This window comes from Salarias fasciatus, chromosome 6 (genome assembly GCF_902148845.1).
Source record: "Salarias fasciatus chromosome 6, fSalaFa1.1, whole genome shotgun sequence".
NCBI classification, from domain to species: Eukaryota; Metazoa; Chordata; class Actinopteri; order Blenniiformes; family Blenniidae; genus Salarias; species Salarias fasciatus.
The window spans coordinates 23,124,077-23,141,524 of NC_043750.1; the positions used below are offsets into that span (position 1 = coordinate 23,124,077).

Sequence of the window (17,448 nt, forward strand, 5' to 3'; positions counted from 1 at the left end):
GCCACCTGTCCGCGTGGAGAGACAGCAGCAGGTTCACCTCAGTGGACCCTGCATGCTGCTTGTGCACGTGCCAGCTCCGTGCACGGTGCTCTAACCACGCGCCTCCAAGGACCGCACTATGTGCTTTTCATGTATGAATATATATATATATAAAAAAACATTATTTATTTCTTGAATTGTGAAACAACGAGCCGCCCGCCTCATTCCCATCTCTCCTACACACGAGCGTAATCTAGACGTGACCCCAAATGGGACAAACCATACAGCTGTGTCATTTCTAATCCGTCTACATTTGCAGATGTGCATTTAATGAAAGCGGGTAGTTGGATTTACAGTAAGCTTTAAAATCTAACTCTGGGGGAAACATTTTGTGCTTAAAACAACAACAGAAGGAAAAACCACATCACCAAAACAGTAAATGTCAACACCCGTAGTTCAAGAGCAAGAATGACCCACCTACGGTGGCGTGGTGTCACCTGTCAATACACTTTGGAGTTTCATCAGTACTCCAGTGTCATCTCAATGTTAAAAATAAGTTGTAAAGTGAGTTTATGTTGTGTGTGTGTGTGTGTGTGTGGGTGTGTGTGTGTGTGTGTGTGGTGATGTGTGTGTGTGTGTGTGTGTGTGTGTGTGGGTGTGTGTGTTTGGCGCTGTATTTTCCCTCAGATGGACTGATATGGTGTGACTTCATGTGATTGTTTAAACTCTTAAATCTCTTAAACATCAGGCGAAATATGATAACTGGCATCAGAGAGAATGTATATGCCTTGAGAAACGCTTAGGAATACTTCCATAAATCTAGGGGATTATTTCAGAAAAATTGCCGTGACCCCGGATCGAACCGGGGTTGCTGCGGCAACAACGCAGAGTACTAACCACTATACGATCACGGCGCGCTGAGGCTGGCAAGAGGAGAGCTGGAAGCCTCTGCAACCAGCACCCTGTCTTTCCTCAGACATTGACTGGCAATCGGTCTGAACTTTTCATAATATTTGATAAAACGGCAAAAATATATGGACACAGAGAGAAATCATATAAGAAGACAGAGTTTTTTTTTTTTTTTTTTTTTTTTTTTTGCATATTCGCTTTTTGGTTTAATTGTGTCAAAATCCCAGAAGATCAAACGAGAAATTTGAGGGAATTAAATACTTCACATGAACTCTAGTAGACTAATGCAGACACTAATTTATTGTATGGGTCTGTATTGGTATATAAACAGGAGCAACTATTAAAACACCACTGATTGTTAGAACCACACTTTGTACTGTGTTCTGGTCTAAATAGCTGATCTGAGGCTCTGAGGTCAGCTAAAATAGTTTGGACTAGTGAGACGTTGGCAAACAGAACGCTTAGACATCAAAACGGGGTGAAAACCAAATCTCAGTTAAAAGTAACCCTATCATCGGCCAAGTTGTGCAAGTCTTTAAAAGTGCTTTGAAGTCTTTCATGCAGGGGTGTTTATAGATCCAGTGGGGGTCCCAGCCAAGAGGGACTATGGGGCCTCTCAGGCCCAGAATTATGATGAATGAAGTCCACAACTAAGGATCAGCAAAGAAATACTTTGATTAATATCGGTGGAAAATTTGGTCATAATCCGTGCCATAGTTTGGAAGTTATGTTGTGCAACAGACAGACAGACAGAAGGACAGACAAACAAACCATGACGATTACATTACCTCTGCTGGCAGAGGTTAAATATGTGCTCTAAAGTTCGTCATACCACAGAAGTGTGTGTTAACCACGCTGCCAAATAATGTGAATGATATATATACAGACTTTATTAATGTGTTTTGAAGGAAATGGTTGAAATCACTTTGCACTTACTTTTCTGGTGCTTGGTGGTGGATGACGGGGAGTTTGGGACAAAGTCCCTTGGACTAAATGGAACTAACTTTTTTATAATGTATACACAGAGCTTACACATTCTCACTTACCACTAACATGTTTTTTTTTCTTTCTTCCTCTTCTTGATTTTTCTTCTCTTAGCGTGCCCTGAGGGGATATGTGCGCTTCACTTTGTGTGTTTTGACAACACTGACTGCACGTTGATGCAAGGGCTTACAGTCATGTCGGCCCCAAGCCCCATGCAAACTGGCAGGGCTCTCAAGTCTCACGCACTGAGCGTGACAGTCACGCATTTCGGTCTTTTGTCATGTACTAACGCCACACATTGTATTTCCTCACGCTGAAAAAAAAAAAAACGGAAAATTTGTCTGGTGCATCGCTGCTATGGAAGTGGGAGGACTCAAACACATCTGCAACCTGTCAATCAAAAAAGGAGGGGGGGGGGTTGTCGGATGCAATCATTTATTATCATCCATCATCCATTCGCTTGTCAAACTCCTGTGTATATTTTTGTTTCTCGCATTTTTCTATTATATTGTACATATGTGTCTGTCTTAACTGTATATTTGAATTATATTTTTAATTTATACTGTTACTGTATATCTGTTATTTATTTAATTATATCTGTCTGAGATGTATATGTAAAATTATTATTTATATCTGTTAGTTTATATCTGTTATTTAATTATATCTGTCTTAAATTTCTATTTAAATTATATTTAATTATGTCAGTTGGCTTACATCTGTTATTTAATTATATCTGTCCTAAATTTATATTGAATTATATAAATTTTTTTTTTAATTATGGTTGGGCTTTGTAAATTTCACATTTCACATTTCACATTTCTATTCCATTTCTATTTCTTTTTTCTGTGCTGCTGGAACACTGCATTTCCCCTCCTGTGGGACAAAAAAATGGACTTCAATCAATTCAAATCCATCTAAATTATTCAAATGTTGCTGTGTGATAACATGAGACAAGGCACCAATCAAATTTGATTTCTAACTGTAGATAGCATTTCTACATTTGCAAAAGAATAATGAAACACAATAGATGTATGACAATAGATATCTGTACTTCCATTTAAACGCTGCCTTGAATGATCAGGAGTCAGGACTCTATGGCTGGAGCTCTGTCACTTCACGTGACTCACTGCTGCCCCAATATGGTTCCTTCTTTCTGTATGCAAAGTCATTTAGAACTTTCCTGACTGAGGAGTTTTGCAACAATGTATCATTTTAAATGACGTCATCATCTCATTTGACTCTAGATATGCAAATGAGCCTTGATACAAATAACAAGATTACAGATCGTTACTGAGTGAGGAGTTGGCAACAATGTGTCAGTTTTAAAGGTCTTTTGTTTTTTTCAAAACACAATAAAGTGCATCATATTCACTTTAATAATTTAATGTAAATATTAACATTTCACCAGTAAGCACTTTCATTTAAATCATTTTGACATTGTAATATGTATAACACAACTCACCATTCAGTTCCAATTCAGAATCAATTAAGGTTCCTTCTTTCTTTGCACAAACTTCATGTCATCTCAGGTGGACTTCGGAGGAGGAAAAACCAGGCTGGAAGCAGTGGATGACAGTGCCATGGCAGCAGCGCACCAGACAAATTTACTGGTATTTCTTTTTTTTCAGCGTGAGAAATACAATATGTGGCGTGAGTGTGTGGCAAAAGACTGAAATGCATGACTGTAACGCTCAATGTGTGAGGCTTGAGGCATGGGGCCGACTTTGCTATAGGCCGACTTAGCTTGGGGCCGAGTTTGGTTATGGCCGATTTTGACTGTATCCCGATGCAAGCCGGGTAGTAGTGGGGCCCCATTTAGTAGGTTCCCGATGTGTCATGGTAATGTATCCGGGGGGGGGGGGGTTCCAGTTGTGTCGCTGATATCCGCCGTCTGTTCGGGGCCCCCTACTAGCAACTAACCGGTAGAGTACTCGGAAAGGGGGATTTTCGACCACGCTGTCGTTGTAGCATCAAGTGTAGCGCCTTTACATTTGTCATTGAAATTGACTGATGTCAGCCGTCCCCTTGGGGCCCCCTTCAGCTCGGGGCCCTAGGCAAATGCCTGTGTTGCCTACCCCGTAGCCGACGCCTCTGCCTTCATGTCAGGAATCTAGTGGAGAATGTGAAATATGACAGCACAGTCATTGAGTTGTTGTATCCTAAACTAAGTAATTTATCAGAGGTAGGACTTCCAGAGTGAAAAATCCCTGTGTGTGTGTGTGTGTGTTTGTGTGTGAATGAGCGTGCTGACAGATCCTCCCTCCTGAGTCTGCATCTGGGAACAGTGGGCTGCAGTGTTCTCCCCAGTTAACAGAGACCGCAGGGACTCCTTTCACTGAAACATCCCGCCACTGTTCCTGTGCTTACACACACACACACACACACAACACACACACACACACACACACACAGGTTCGTATATTCTATCCTTGTGGGGACCTTCCATTGACTCCATTCATGTCTAACCCCTAATCCTGACCCTTACCCTAACCCTAACCCACACCAAAAACCAAGCCTAACCCTAAAGAAATGTTTTTGCACTTTTACTTTTTCAGTAACAACAACATGGCCAAAGAAAACAGTTTCTTCTTCCTCATTAGGACCGGAAAAAATGTCCCACAAGGGCCACATCGTTCCAGGTTTTCCTATCCTTGTGGGGACCATTGGCCCCCACAAGGATAGAAATACGAGTACACACACACATACACACCACACACCACACACACAATACACACAAATACATCACCAAATAGTTACAAAACAAATGTCTTGTTTTTTATTCTCCTTACAGCGTAAAGAGAGGCATTACACAGATGATGGGTGGCATAATAAAAAATAAATATCCAAATTCAACATGAGAGATAGTTTTTATGCACAATCAAGCCACACACTCCTGCCAAAACAGCTCTCACAGTATCTCTCTCACACACACACACTGCCACACACTTATGATGCAGTTGCACTCATCATCCCTTCACAATGTATGCCTGTTATTTACCTCGCACTTTCGAAGGATCTCAGATCTCACTAAGCATCACCCTAAACACTTAAAACACAAACTCAGAATCTTTTAAAATAAACACCTGGTATTTCGGGGGGAAAAATTAAATTCAGTCATAAAAAATTGTTCAGATTTGGTATAATGATACAGGAATTATGGTTCATGCCTTAGGATTGCTTTAAAAAAAAATCACATTCAACAGCCATCACCAAACAAACATTATTAACTTGCAGAGTCAATCTGTTGGCCCACTGGTTTCATGTAGTTACAGAACAGTTACATGGTGGCTCATCCTTTCAGCTCTATTTAAGCACTCAGATAACCCCAGAAGCGGAGTGCATACATGACCTAGTTTTTGTCATTTTGATCATTTTCTCTCAGTCAGTCTAGTGGAAAAACTGCTGTACACATTTACACTGACGCACACAATCAGAATCTAAATACCGGATCACAGCTTCAACATTAAAAAAATGCTTTAGGTGAGTTGTCATAATTATCTGTGGGCTACATGCTTCAATAATGAGGGTATGAAAACCCAATAAAAAAACAAACAAATTTCAGAGATTTTCATCTGAAAAATCACTTGCGACACAAACTGGAGCCTGTCCTTTAGCAACAGGCACTGTTCCTCTCAGTGCTTCAAAGTAACAAAAGCATTTCAACTTGTATTCAGCTAAAACCTTCAAACTCTCCCCCGTGTCTGAAAGAAAAATACCCCGGCCTGTACACAGCCCCAACACTTATACCAAACTTCTGCTAATTTGTTGAGGTGTGAACTGTCTCCGGCCTCATGACAGTAACTCAGTTCAGGTTCTCCTGAAAGTGACTTTCAGTTTAAATGTGTTCATGTGATCAGCGGCTGAGCTGATGTTGATTTAGAAAACAATTCTGAAATTTGTTGTAAAAACTTCATTTCAAATATTAGTCTGTCAGACTTCAAGCAGTAAAAACAAAAGAAAAAAAAATCTGTAAAAATGACTTTTTTTTTTTTTTTTCTTAAAAACACCTCCTCACTGTACACGATTGTGCTTCTACACACACCTGCACAGTCAGCTGTTATGCCTCTCCGATCATGCCGGATTTCACGTCACGATCCTCTCTCCAAGTATCTATTCTCTATTTATTTGACCCATTGCCATGACGACAGCACCTCGTGTCAGAGTCTACTCGTGCAGCAGGCGCATACGGGACCAGCTGGGAACATCCGATGTGTCTTCTGATGTTTAACAGCCTTAAGCCTTGGCTGGTATTGTCTGTAATAAATAAATAAATACTACACTTGAGGGGTCCGAGCACAGGCCGATGTTTGGGTCTGAGCGCGCTCCGTGACCCGTGTGTGATCCCTGAACCAGGGCTGTGTCGCTTCGACGCTGCGCCGACTGCTTGTTCCTGCTGAATTCAGTCTATCCGGTTGCCACAGATGGTGAAGCGGTCGATTTCCAGCAAGTCTTTCTTGGGTGTTCTGTGCGACACTCCTTCTCCTTCCAGTCCCGTGTCAGAGTTGATGATCTTGTCGTCGTCCTCATCGTCCGGCGTCGTGAGGAACGTGTCCGAATCGCTCTTTGGGAGCACGTTGGCGGCGCTTCTCCGCCATGTTGGTGGGCTGAGCAATGTCTGATGCCAGCGACGCTCCTTCTTTATCAGCTGTAGGTTCTTATGGAGAGAGACAGTTGAGAGTTATTCACCAGAGAAAAAAACAAAACAAAAAAAAAAACAATGCAGATACATTTCAACAAGTAAGCGATTACAAATGAGAACATAAAAGTGTGGCGGAGCTACCTTGCTGCGGCGCGGTGTGAACATGTTTGGTACGGTGAGCTCTGGAGTTGACGCGGCTGGACACGGCAGACGGTGGAGGGTGGAAGAGCTTCTCCTCCATGTTGGCCTCTTTGACGAACATGCAGGATGTTCCCAGCAGGACGATGCTGTTGAGCACCTTCAGAGTGATCATCCTGCAACGCAGCGTGGACATGACAGATCTCAGAGGAAGGTCCGCAGCAGGCAGTAGGTATCATGCAGACATCTGCTCGGTAATTACCCCAAGTAAAACAGCAACACACACATAAAGGAGAGGGAACCCTGGATCTTCACTGAGCTGGTCACTACTCTGATCAGCTGCAGAAGGAAAGAGAACACACATCAATGCCTTTAATGGACACACAATCACAACACAGGAGATGACAGGTTATACTGACCAGCAGTGCTAAAGGAAGGGGGATGAATCCCATTCTTCTGGAAACTGAGTCACTGTAGTCTGTGTAAGCCTAGAAAAAACAGTGAACATAGTTCTGAGAAAAGCATCAACAATTGGCCACTGCTCTGAATCCTTAACTGAGATATCAGAAAGTTGAGAATAATTCACATTTTAACATCAAATCAAAAAAGGTCTGTACTATTTTACTCAGTACAGGAAAGCTTGCTTAGAGCACTTTTGTTGGTGCTTTTTTTTAAATTCCTAATTTCTATCATCAAATGATCTGATTTGGTGGTGTGGTAAAAAGTACATAATACATCATTGAATTTTAATTAATGAATGGAAATGTGATATGATTTGTAATGTATAATATTAGCCACATGTTTTGTCTTGAACATTGATTGATTGATTGATTGATTGTTTATTTATTTCATTCTTTGAAAAAAATGAAAAGGAGCAGAAATAAGTAAAACTTATCGTGTCTGCCCCTACCAACACAAAATAATTGAGAAAACAATAGTTTACATCAAGAGTTGATTATAAACATAACCATTGCACAAGAAGATATTTACAAAATCAAAAGATAATAATTTCTTATTATACAGTAGCATCATATCTTTTTAATAATTGTTCTTTTAAACATTTCTTGAAACTATAAATGGACTGAGACCATTTTAATTTTACAGTCAAGATTGTTTCATAAACTGACTCCTTGGATTGTGATACATCTTTCTTTAGGTTTGGTTCTTGACTCTGATAAAGAAAAGATTTCGGTTCCTCGTAATTCATATTGACTTTCTCTCTTTTTAAATCTGTTTTGCAAGTTATCTGGTAATATTTTTTGTTGAGCTTTATACATAGTTTTAAGGAGGTTGAGTTCCACCAATTCATTAAGTTTTAAAGATTTCAATTGTTTAAATATTGGATTTGTGTGATCCCTGTATTCACTTCCATTTACCACACGAATGGCTCGTTTCTGTATAACAGAAAGTGGTTCAATATAAGTTTTACAGGCACTTCCCCATATTTCAACACAATAGGTCAGATATGGAACAATCAATGAGTTATACAATAGAAACAAAGCATTCTTATTAAGTGATTCTTTGACCTTATGCAACACAGCAATGGTTTGTGAAACCTTTGTTTTAACATGTTCTATATGAGATTTCCATGTTAGATGTTCATCAATCAAAACACCTAGGAACTTGATTTTGTTTGAAAATCATAATAAAAGCTAATAAATTCTAAGGCCATGGAGGTAACTAACTGAAAGAAATGGAAACAGCAGAGTTTAACACATCTTGGAAAAAGACAAACATGGTTTTAATTCACTTGTACTTTCTCATAAATTATATAATTAATGAATCTCAAGTTTCTGCCTGATATAGATCCACCCATTAACACAACACTATGACGGGGTTAGTATCTATCAAAAGTCATCGAAGGAAGAAAAAGGTTGACCAAAGACCGGATCATGGGTGGACAAAAGGAGCGGCTGTATGAGGGAGGGGTTCATCCTGCTGTGGTTGACGGATGTGTCTCTACCGAAACACACAGACTCTGTGATGGAAGTTTCCATCAATAACAGTGACAACTAATGGGGAGCTTCTAAAACTTTCATGAAGACATGAATTGAACTGAACCTGTGTTCTGGGAAATTTGCAATGGCCTTTATCACTACATCAGTCAAATGCAACAGCAGAGCATGTTTAAGACGACACTCCTGCTTCCTCGTGTTCAAAACAAGGGAGCCCTTATGTTCTTGGGCAGCTGGCATTGAGACATTTACACATATCCAGCTGCAGCTTTGCACTGGCGAACTCTGGTTGAACTCTGCCTGAAAACTGCATCATTATGTGATTTCATTATTTATTCATTTGTGCCAGCATAAAACATGAACTGCTGTAGTAATAGATTATCAAATGTAAACAATGCACATGAGCAAATATATCTGCAGGCTGACAGTTGGATCAATTTTCTTTTTACTCACGTTTTTCTGACGACTGCTGACAAGGTCAAAGGCGAGGCTGGCTCTGTATTCTCCGTATACCTGGGAAACACACAAGGCAGTAACTTTCAAACAACCAAATAAATATCCATTTAGTGTATAGTCAGTTATTCGGTGCTGGTGACAGGTAATACATGTTAAATGTATGTTTAAACCCCCATAATTGGTGTGTTTGCTATTTATTTACTACCCTGCATTAAGAGAAGTGAAAGCAGAGTAGGGATTAGTGCAGGAGATAAACCTGTTTCATACAGTGCAAATGCGCTTTAAATGTAGATCTGAGTGGCTTCAGAGCTGAGTGACCACTAACAAGGTGAACAAGGTGTGTGTGATTAGGTGTGACAGTTCAGAGATAAAGGGTTAATCCCTCTCTGTGGGGCTGCTCACCGTTACATAACCACAGCTCTTTGAAGGAAACTGAAAGGGAAGCCACCCGATAGGAGGAGGTACAGAACTACTGCGCTGATGAAACGCTATTGATGCTATTTCAAATGGGTATGCCGAAGTTCCCTCCTGATTTCTCACGTTACCTGCCCCCTCCTGAAGCTTACAGGCTGGAAAAACCTACTCTGCACTCACAAACTGTTGATTTAGTCACATTTATCAGTGTTGTTTCTCAGAGGCTGTGCCACTGTCTTAAGGCCTGTACACACTACAGGATGATCGGGCCGAAGATCGCCCCGATCTTCTCCTCTCGATTGAAGCCGGCAAAGGTCCGATTGTCGGGAGTATGCAAATGAGTTCGGGTCTGATCTTCCTGTGCTGTGCGGTGTGTTCAGAGAGATTTTTTCCTGTCGGAGCTTCGGAGCTGCTCGGGAGGCGTCGGAAGGTGAGATCATAGATAATGAACATGTTTAATATTTCCAATCGCAAATCCTGTTGTGTGTGGTGCCCTGTGAGAGGAGCCGATCAGCCCAGAGCCGACCTGTCCACACCCTCGAAATAAACCTTCCTTATTGGCTGAACAGCTCCGTCTCACCAAGGTGTTGCTACTTAAAAAAAAAAAAAAAAAAAAAAAAAATCCACTCTCAGCTGTCACTGCTGGAGACATGAGTATATGTCTGTGAAATATATTCACTATATGACAGTGGAACAGAAAAGCCAGAGCTCCTAAACCCAGCAGTGCGTGAAGATAGTGGTTAATCCTCAGTAACTGTATCACTCCTGGATGAACTGTATTTCCTCCATTCAGACTCAAACTCCCAACTAATACATTCATCTGCATCTCTGACACTCCTGCAATAACTGTCAGATACCCCAATGTTTTAATTCATCTCCATTATTAGCCATCACAAAATAAATGTGGAGGATAAATTATAAGAAAATTATCCCATACTATGTTTCCCAATTCTGTACTGTAACATTTAAATTTTATTATCTTTAGTTAGATATCAACTGAACCAAACAAAGAAATGGAGAAGAACTTTAAAATTACTCACATCAGCACTTATATCATTGAATTTAGTGATGAAGGCATGTTTGACAACGTCCACGGCAACTTCAGAGGCAATCACCATGACTACATCCGGAAACAGCACCCACAGGTGGTCTGAAAACAACATTTACTCACATCATTATTATTATTTAATGCAATATAAAGTATACATGAAAGAAGAGAGACGACAATAACACATAACACTGAAGTGAGATGAACTAATGTGGCCAATAAGAGGAGCTGAACTGTGATGTGTCCATAAACTAGGGCTGACAGCATGTGACTGATGAGCATGATGTTCACGTTGGTGTGATAAGTCTTCAAAAAAAACTAAGAGGACACTTTTTCTTGGGTAATGAGAATTTCAATGCAAGACACTGCTGACCAAATACAATGAGGGACATTACCGTAAGGCCGAGATGCACAAACATTTTGATATAACACACATGTGAAGTTTCATATTTAATGTTAAGTTTTAAGTTTAATGTTACAAAGACATCTGTGTAACTCATCTTAACCACTTTCTTTTATAATCACAGTGCCTCCATCTAAAGAGGATGTGGGGTCACCAAGTGGTTTGGTGATTGTGAAAGTTCCACAAACGGCCTTCAGTCAGCTACACTGTGCGTCAGTCAGTGCTACACCTCTACTGGAGAGCTTTGTGCGGCATCAGTTACCTGGGTTCCATGAGAACTGCTCCATGTTTCTGAGACAGACGATGAGCAGGAGGATGTAGTTGGTGAACCTCTCTTTTATGTCTGTAGGAAACAAACAAATCAATCCTGGATTAACCTACTTTGTGCTCACTGCGGCTGAGCTCCATTCCGGCAAATTTACCTTGTATTAAATCATAGGGGTCAAAGGTCGAGAGGCACAAAATGTCCAAAATGTTTGATATATCACTCGCCGCTTACCACTGTTGGACATCTGGAAAAGGTTGTTCTTTTCGAACTTCTTGAACACACTTCCTTTGATCTCCACAAACTGGAAGAAGACAAAAAAATAATCCTGACTAAAAGCCGTAAGAGAACTTTTAATAACAATGAAATTTTTATGCGTTTCACTCACATTGTTTGACATCATTATGGTGAGAAGAGACTTGTTGTGGGAGTTGAAGGCTACATTGAGGGTTGTGGCTTGAACCATGATAAGAATTGCATGAAGAACTACGTTAACAAAACTTAAGGAAACACAGAAGTAGAAAGAAATGAAAAAGATCCGGAGGTTAATCATGACTGTCTTTGGCCAGATTGAGAAAGTAAAGATTTTTCCATTTCATGCCAAAAACAGTGCACAATGGACAGCAACTTTCCCAAAAATGTGAATGATCTCAAATACACAAATACATTTAGTCCATAATCCCAAAAAGGTCAGAAAAACTGAAATATTGTCACAATCAGTGGATAATTTAGATTATAGTTGTTCCTTTCCACTCCTGATGGATCAGACACTTTCAGCTAAGACAGAAACTTGGCAGTTTTAAGAAGACTCTGGGACATTAGTCAGGCCACCACAGTACATTTGAGGTCCTATTTAATTGCTTTATTTTTGTATTGTGCTATATGAATAATGCAAATACAAACTTTTATGTTTGTTCATTTGTTGGTTACAAATAGGAAACTGGCACGATGACGACAGTGTGAAACAAAAGTCTCCAATCTGCACTGTTTTGTCAAAGCGACACAAAGAGTGAAAACAAAGATCAGCAATGAATCCATGTGAGGATACAGACGTAGAGCACAAGCCATGAGGAAGTGAGGAATCACGCCTATGTGCGCCCTCTTCTTCTCTTTGGGCTCTGTCGCCGTCCAGTAAAGAGCGTCCAAGATATCTTGGCCGAAGGAGGAGAACAAGCGGTCTGCCACCTGACAACACAGCAAGAGACGCAAGACAGGGGACAAGTGAGAAGGTGGCCGATTTCACAACGTAATAAGTTCGGAAATCAATCAAAGATGAGGAAGGGTGTACCTCTAAATGTTGTAGATGATGTAGAGTTTGATGACCGACTGCCCCTGATGAGGTGGTACATCATGGAGTAATCCACATAGCTCATCATCGAGTAACACAGCACCATGATGAAGCCTTTTAGCACGTCGCACACCTGGGCAGGCTGCAGCAGACGGGACCGCCTGAAACACACACACACACACACACACACACACACACACACACACACACACACACAATGGTCAGAGAGAGGAGCCGGACATAAAAAGTACAGGTCTCTATAGTGTTCAATCTGCACAAGCTGAAAGAGCGCTGCCCCTCGGAGCATCAGAACGGTACTGCAGCGTGGACAGTTAATCTCGACAAATAAAAACTTTCTTTTTAATTAATTATATGTCTGAACAAAAAGCATGTTGACAATTGTATACTTCATCCAAACATCTACCCAAAAGACTCTGGAAACACTGACAGTATGGTACTTCACAATGATGTCCCTTATTAGAAGAAGTGACATTCACAGCATTTTTTTTTTTCCTGGATGAACAAGTGACCTTGTTTCTTAATGATAAGAAACAAACTAGTAGGTGCAACAAGGCTTTTTCACCACTTACTAGTCAGTGAATAGATACGGTATCGGTGGTCCTCAAACTGTTCACAGTGTACCACCTGAGAAAATATCGAGCTCTCAAAAGTACCATAATGGCAGAGCAGAGGCTGATCCTATCAGCTATGGACTTGTTCCTTAAATACTTATTGTAAATATATCTTTTCGTTGTAAGTGTTGTACTAGTTCACATAACTGACTGAAAAAAAATATATATTTACAACTTGCTCATGCCACCACAGAAGGAGCTAAATATCAACTAACCTCAATTCAACAATGGAGAATCTGTTAAACCTCTTTTAGAGGAATACACTGAAAATATCTTAAAATGTGCATTTTAGGTCACTCAATTGTTTTTGCTTATATTTGCAATCACTGAAATCAGGCAATATTTACAAGCGTGCATCCTGACATCAGAGTGTCTATTTGTTACCTGAGGCCACACAACATGGCACGGTGACAGTCGTAACAGTGCCAGAATCACTCTGAGGGGCAACAAGGTGAACACATAGAGAAAAGTATCCAGGCAGAGGAAGAAGCCGAACGTCATCAACTGAAGACGACAGAAACACAATGTGAAAGAGAATTTATTAAGAATGCAATAGCCTTTTAAAAAAATTTTGACACAAAGTGTCTTTTGCATTACCTTTTCCAGCTCCTTCGGGATGCGGAGGCAGGTTGTAGACCCTCTCCCTGCGCTCTGTGTATTTGGCTTCATTGTGTTCTAGGAAGTAGCCCCTGGTGAGCTCAGTGGTGATAAATCTGACTAGAGACAGGTCTGAACACACACACACACACACACACACCAAACAGAAGATAAAATCAGTGGGAAGCCACAAAACAACATCATAAACTGGAATTATTCTGAAGACTTTCTTTTCCCAAGTGCAATAGCAACCTCTCTACTGCTATCCTGTGGCTGCAGATGGGATTTAACGTGTCGTACAGTTCAATATCGTAAATCCTGGACCATTTATGATATCGACAATCTTAAAACTCCATACTTATCTTTACTGTGGCCACTAGGACGTTTTTAGTAAGACATTTCAAACACAAGGATGAAAGGGCAATGTTCCAGATCTTCAAAAACGCACAACTAATATTGAATAACTGCTAGATGTTGAAAGTAACGGGGAAAGGGAGCAAAAGCACTCGTTCATTTGTGACTATTTCATTTTAACAATCATGTAAACAAAAATAGATCAAGTCAATCAGAGTTAAGGAAACTTCACTTTCCAGTGATACCACTCTGATGGTTTAAGTTAGAGATTAAAAGCAGTTGCTTACTCAAGCATTCCCACTGTAAAAGTACATGTACAAGCATAATCCACAAAGTGTATGATACAAACTGAATGATGTAACAGAAATAAAAATCTAAATAATAGTAAAATATGTGCTGTTTCAAAACCCTTAATGTCCTCGGAAGGTTTCAGTAACGCACTGGGAACCTGACTGCAGGGATTTGCTCCCATTTAGACACAAGAGCATTAGTAGAGGTGAGCCACTGAGGTCTGACTCACAGCTGGACGTCTGCTTCAATCAAGGTGTTAACGTGTTGGAGGTCAGGATACTGCAATTTCGTCTCAAGTTCTTTCACATGCTCAAAGCAGATTTAAAGTCTGACGTCATGTTGAAGCTAGCTGCTATTATGCTGGTTTCTCTCTTATGTTCACTATGTTGATAATAATGCTCTTACTCTGCCGAATCACTGGTACTGATGTTCAAACTCTGCAAATGGGGAGTCCACTAATATCTTACAGGCTGTAACATGTTCAGCGTTGTTCCAAAGAAGCTAAAGAGCTTATGTTCTCCAGAGGTTAGAGTGGAAAATGTATTACAGGACAACTTTTTGGTACAATTCATTTGCATTCACATAAACCCTTCCAGGATACATTCCAACTTGGAATTTCCAGTATTGAGGTATAAAACGATCTGTGTATATTGCATGGCTAGAAACGGTTTTGTTTTGCATCTTGCTCATTAACATCATGCTACATTTTCTAAGTAATCTAATTTCTTTCACGTCTTTTCAGTGTGACGTTTTAAAAAGTGCTTAAGTTATTTGCGTTCTTTATCAAATATTAAGACAGAAGCCCGACGGTTCGACAAATCCAGTGTTTACATTAATCATGAATAAATATGAACACTACAGGTTTAAATGCTCCAAACCTATACAAAATATCCAGCACTAGAATCTCAAATGATTCCTGGTCATGATGATTTAACAAGAAAAGCAAATAAAGTGAAGGAAATCAAAAGTCATTATAAAACTTGTCTGGTATAAACTGTTCACTCTTGGTCCTGAAGTTCATGACAGTATATGCCACCCAGTGCACACTGCTTGTGAAAGGCTTAAAAAAAGTGGATCCAATGAAATGTATGCATCAAGCCGCATTATGGAAGGTATAGTCCTCAGCTGACACAAGGCTCAGATATAAGCAGGGATATCTGTACTCGTGGTGCATTTATAGTCATAGTTTATAAATAGAGAAATAAGACTGATGATAGCATCTCAGCACGTGGGTGATGTACGTGAATAGGAATATAAGGGAGTGGCTCATTTATGAGGAACTGCACGTAATTTTCCAGCTCTGCAGTTAAAATATGTGCAGTGAGAAGAGGTTATGTTATGAATGTGTCTCACAGGCGAATCAACATGCATGTGCGAACAGACAGTATGTACCCTCGGAGCAGCACTTCTCAATGCGCCTGTGCAAAGAAAAAGCAGTTTGGCAAAGAAGCAAACTTCAGTATTTTGCACTAGATCATGATTGAATGCACCACTGTCTATTTGCATACAATTAGAAAACCTGCTGCTAGCTACAATCTGAATGCATGCAACATAAATTATCCACCTGACGTGACTTTAGTTTAGCTAAGTGCTGACCATACAGCAGTGGAGGCTGCAGCAGCCCAGGGCTCCGAAGGTGTGATCAGACTGTGCGCTCCAGCAGCGCTACAGTGTAAAAGCAAGCCTTATCTAAGCCGTGTAAACAAGCATCACCGCGGCCGCTCGTAACACTGTCAAACCGGGGGTCCTCAGCTGCCCCAGACCAGGCTAGCCCTCACCTGACAGGTTGCGTTTCCTCCCTTTCTGTCCCCGTTTTTGTCGCTGAAGCTCAGCGTCTCCGTGGCGCCATCTTTCTCCTTGCTCTTGTCCAGTTTGGCAGCTCTTCTGTCCCTCTCCTTACCCTCCTTCTCCTTCTCCTTCTCGTCACCCGGACCTGTCGACAGCGAGTCCGCCATCTTCGCCAAACGGTTTCAGCCGCCGCTGCCTGGGAAACTGCGTCACACCCTCTGACGTCATCACGCACAACAATTTCACCAGCAGACCACTGGGTGTCGCCAAAGCTGTGCGAACACATTTTGCTCCATTTCAATTTGCGGCAATATATATAAACCAAGTTCTTCCTGCATCTCTGGAGTTTCTTCAACATATTCCAGAAACAACAGATGTCGCGGGCCAGGTGTGTGGCAAATGGATCTCTTCCTTTGGAATGCACAAATTTGGTTGCTTCTCTTATGACAAGTTCTTCAGTTTGGTCCATGCCCAATGTTTAGGGAAAAAATTCAAATGATTAAAGATTAGGCCTACCACATCACATAATGTGTAAATGTATGACTACAAACATATGAGATTAGTTTTTAAGATGGGAAAATAAACACTGGATGCATATTTCCAACTCGTCCTGTTTGGTTTGCTTCAAATTAAAGTTCTAACAAAGATACTCATGCTTTTACATACATTTTTTTATAGTTCAGTCAATATAAAAATACAAAATATGTTTTTTTTATGACATTCAAATTCATGTAATACATCATAATATAACAATTTTGACACTCTCAGAGCCAGAGGCGGAGGTGGGTCTCAGTAAAGAGGGGGCGGAGCATTCTCGATGGGCCCTTATGATAGTAATTTTACCATTCAAACAATACCTCATCCTACCATCAAACAACACACTAATGCTCACTTTTATTGAGCCAAGCACACCTATATGCCTCAGAAAGTAGAATAAAGTCACAAACCAGTTCACAAACTTGTTCTGAAGAACAAATACACATATGCACGCACACACAACAAATGCAGATTGACAGCTGTCAATCTGAGAGCGTCCGCTGTCCATGGTGCTGAAATGTCAGATAAAAACTCACGGGCTAAATCTGTACCATCTTTGATACAACTTAAATATAAAATGAACACAGCTGGTCTAAAATTACACAATCTATTCAGATAGATATAGACACAGCTATCTATAGCTTTTGGAATTCACGTATATTAGAAAAAAATAGACTCAGCGGTCTCATAGTTGAGAGCAACACAAGGCACATTCAAATAGGCAGGTGTTTAAGACCACAGCATTCTGATAAAGATAATATTTTTGAAGGT

General features: G+C 40.5%; 1 non-coding gene and 1 pseudogene across 1 annotated transcript; both read right to left on the reverse strand.

Moving 5' to 3' along the window:
* Nucleotides 1–821: 821 nt before the first annotated feature.
* Nucleotides 822–893, reverse strand: trnan-guu (transfer RNA asparagine (anticodon GUU)). The gene has a single exon. It is a non-coding gene; the product is annotated as a tRNA-Asn (tRNA).
* Nucleotides 894–6,231: 5,338 nt separating this feature from the next.
* On the reverse strand, nt 6,232–16,321 carry LOC115390505 (transmembrane anterior posterior transformation protein 1 homolog; annotated as a pseudogene).
* Between the last annotated feature and the right edge of the window lie 1,127 nt (nt 16,322–17,448).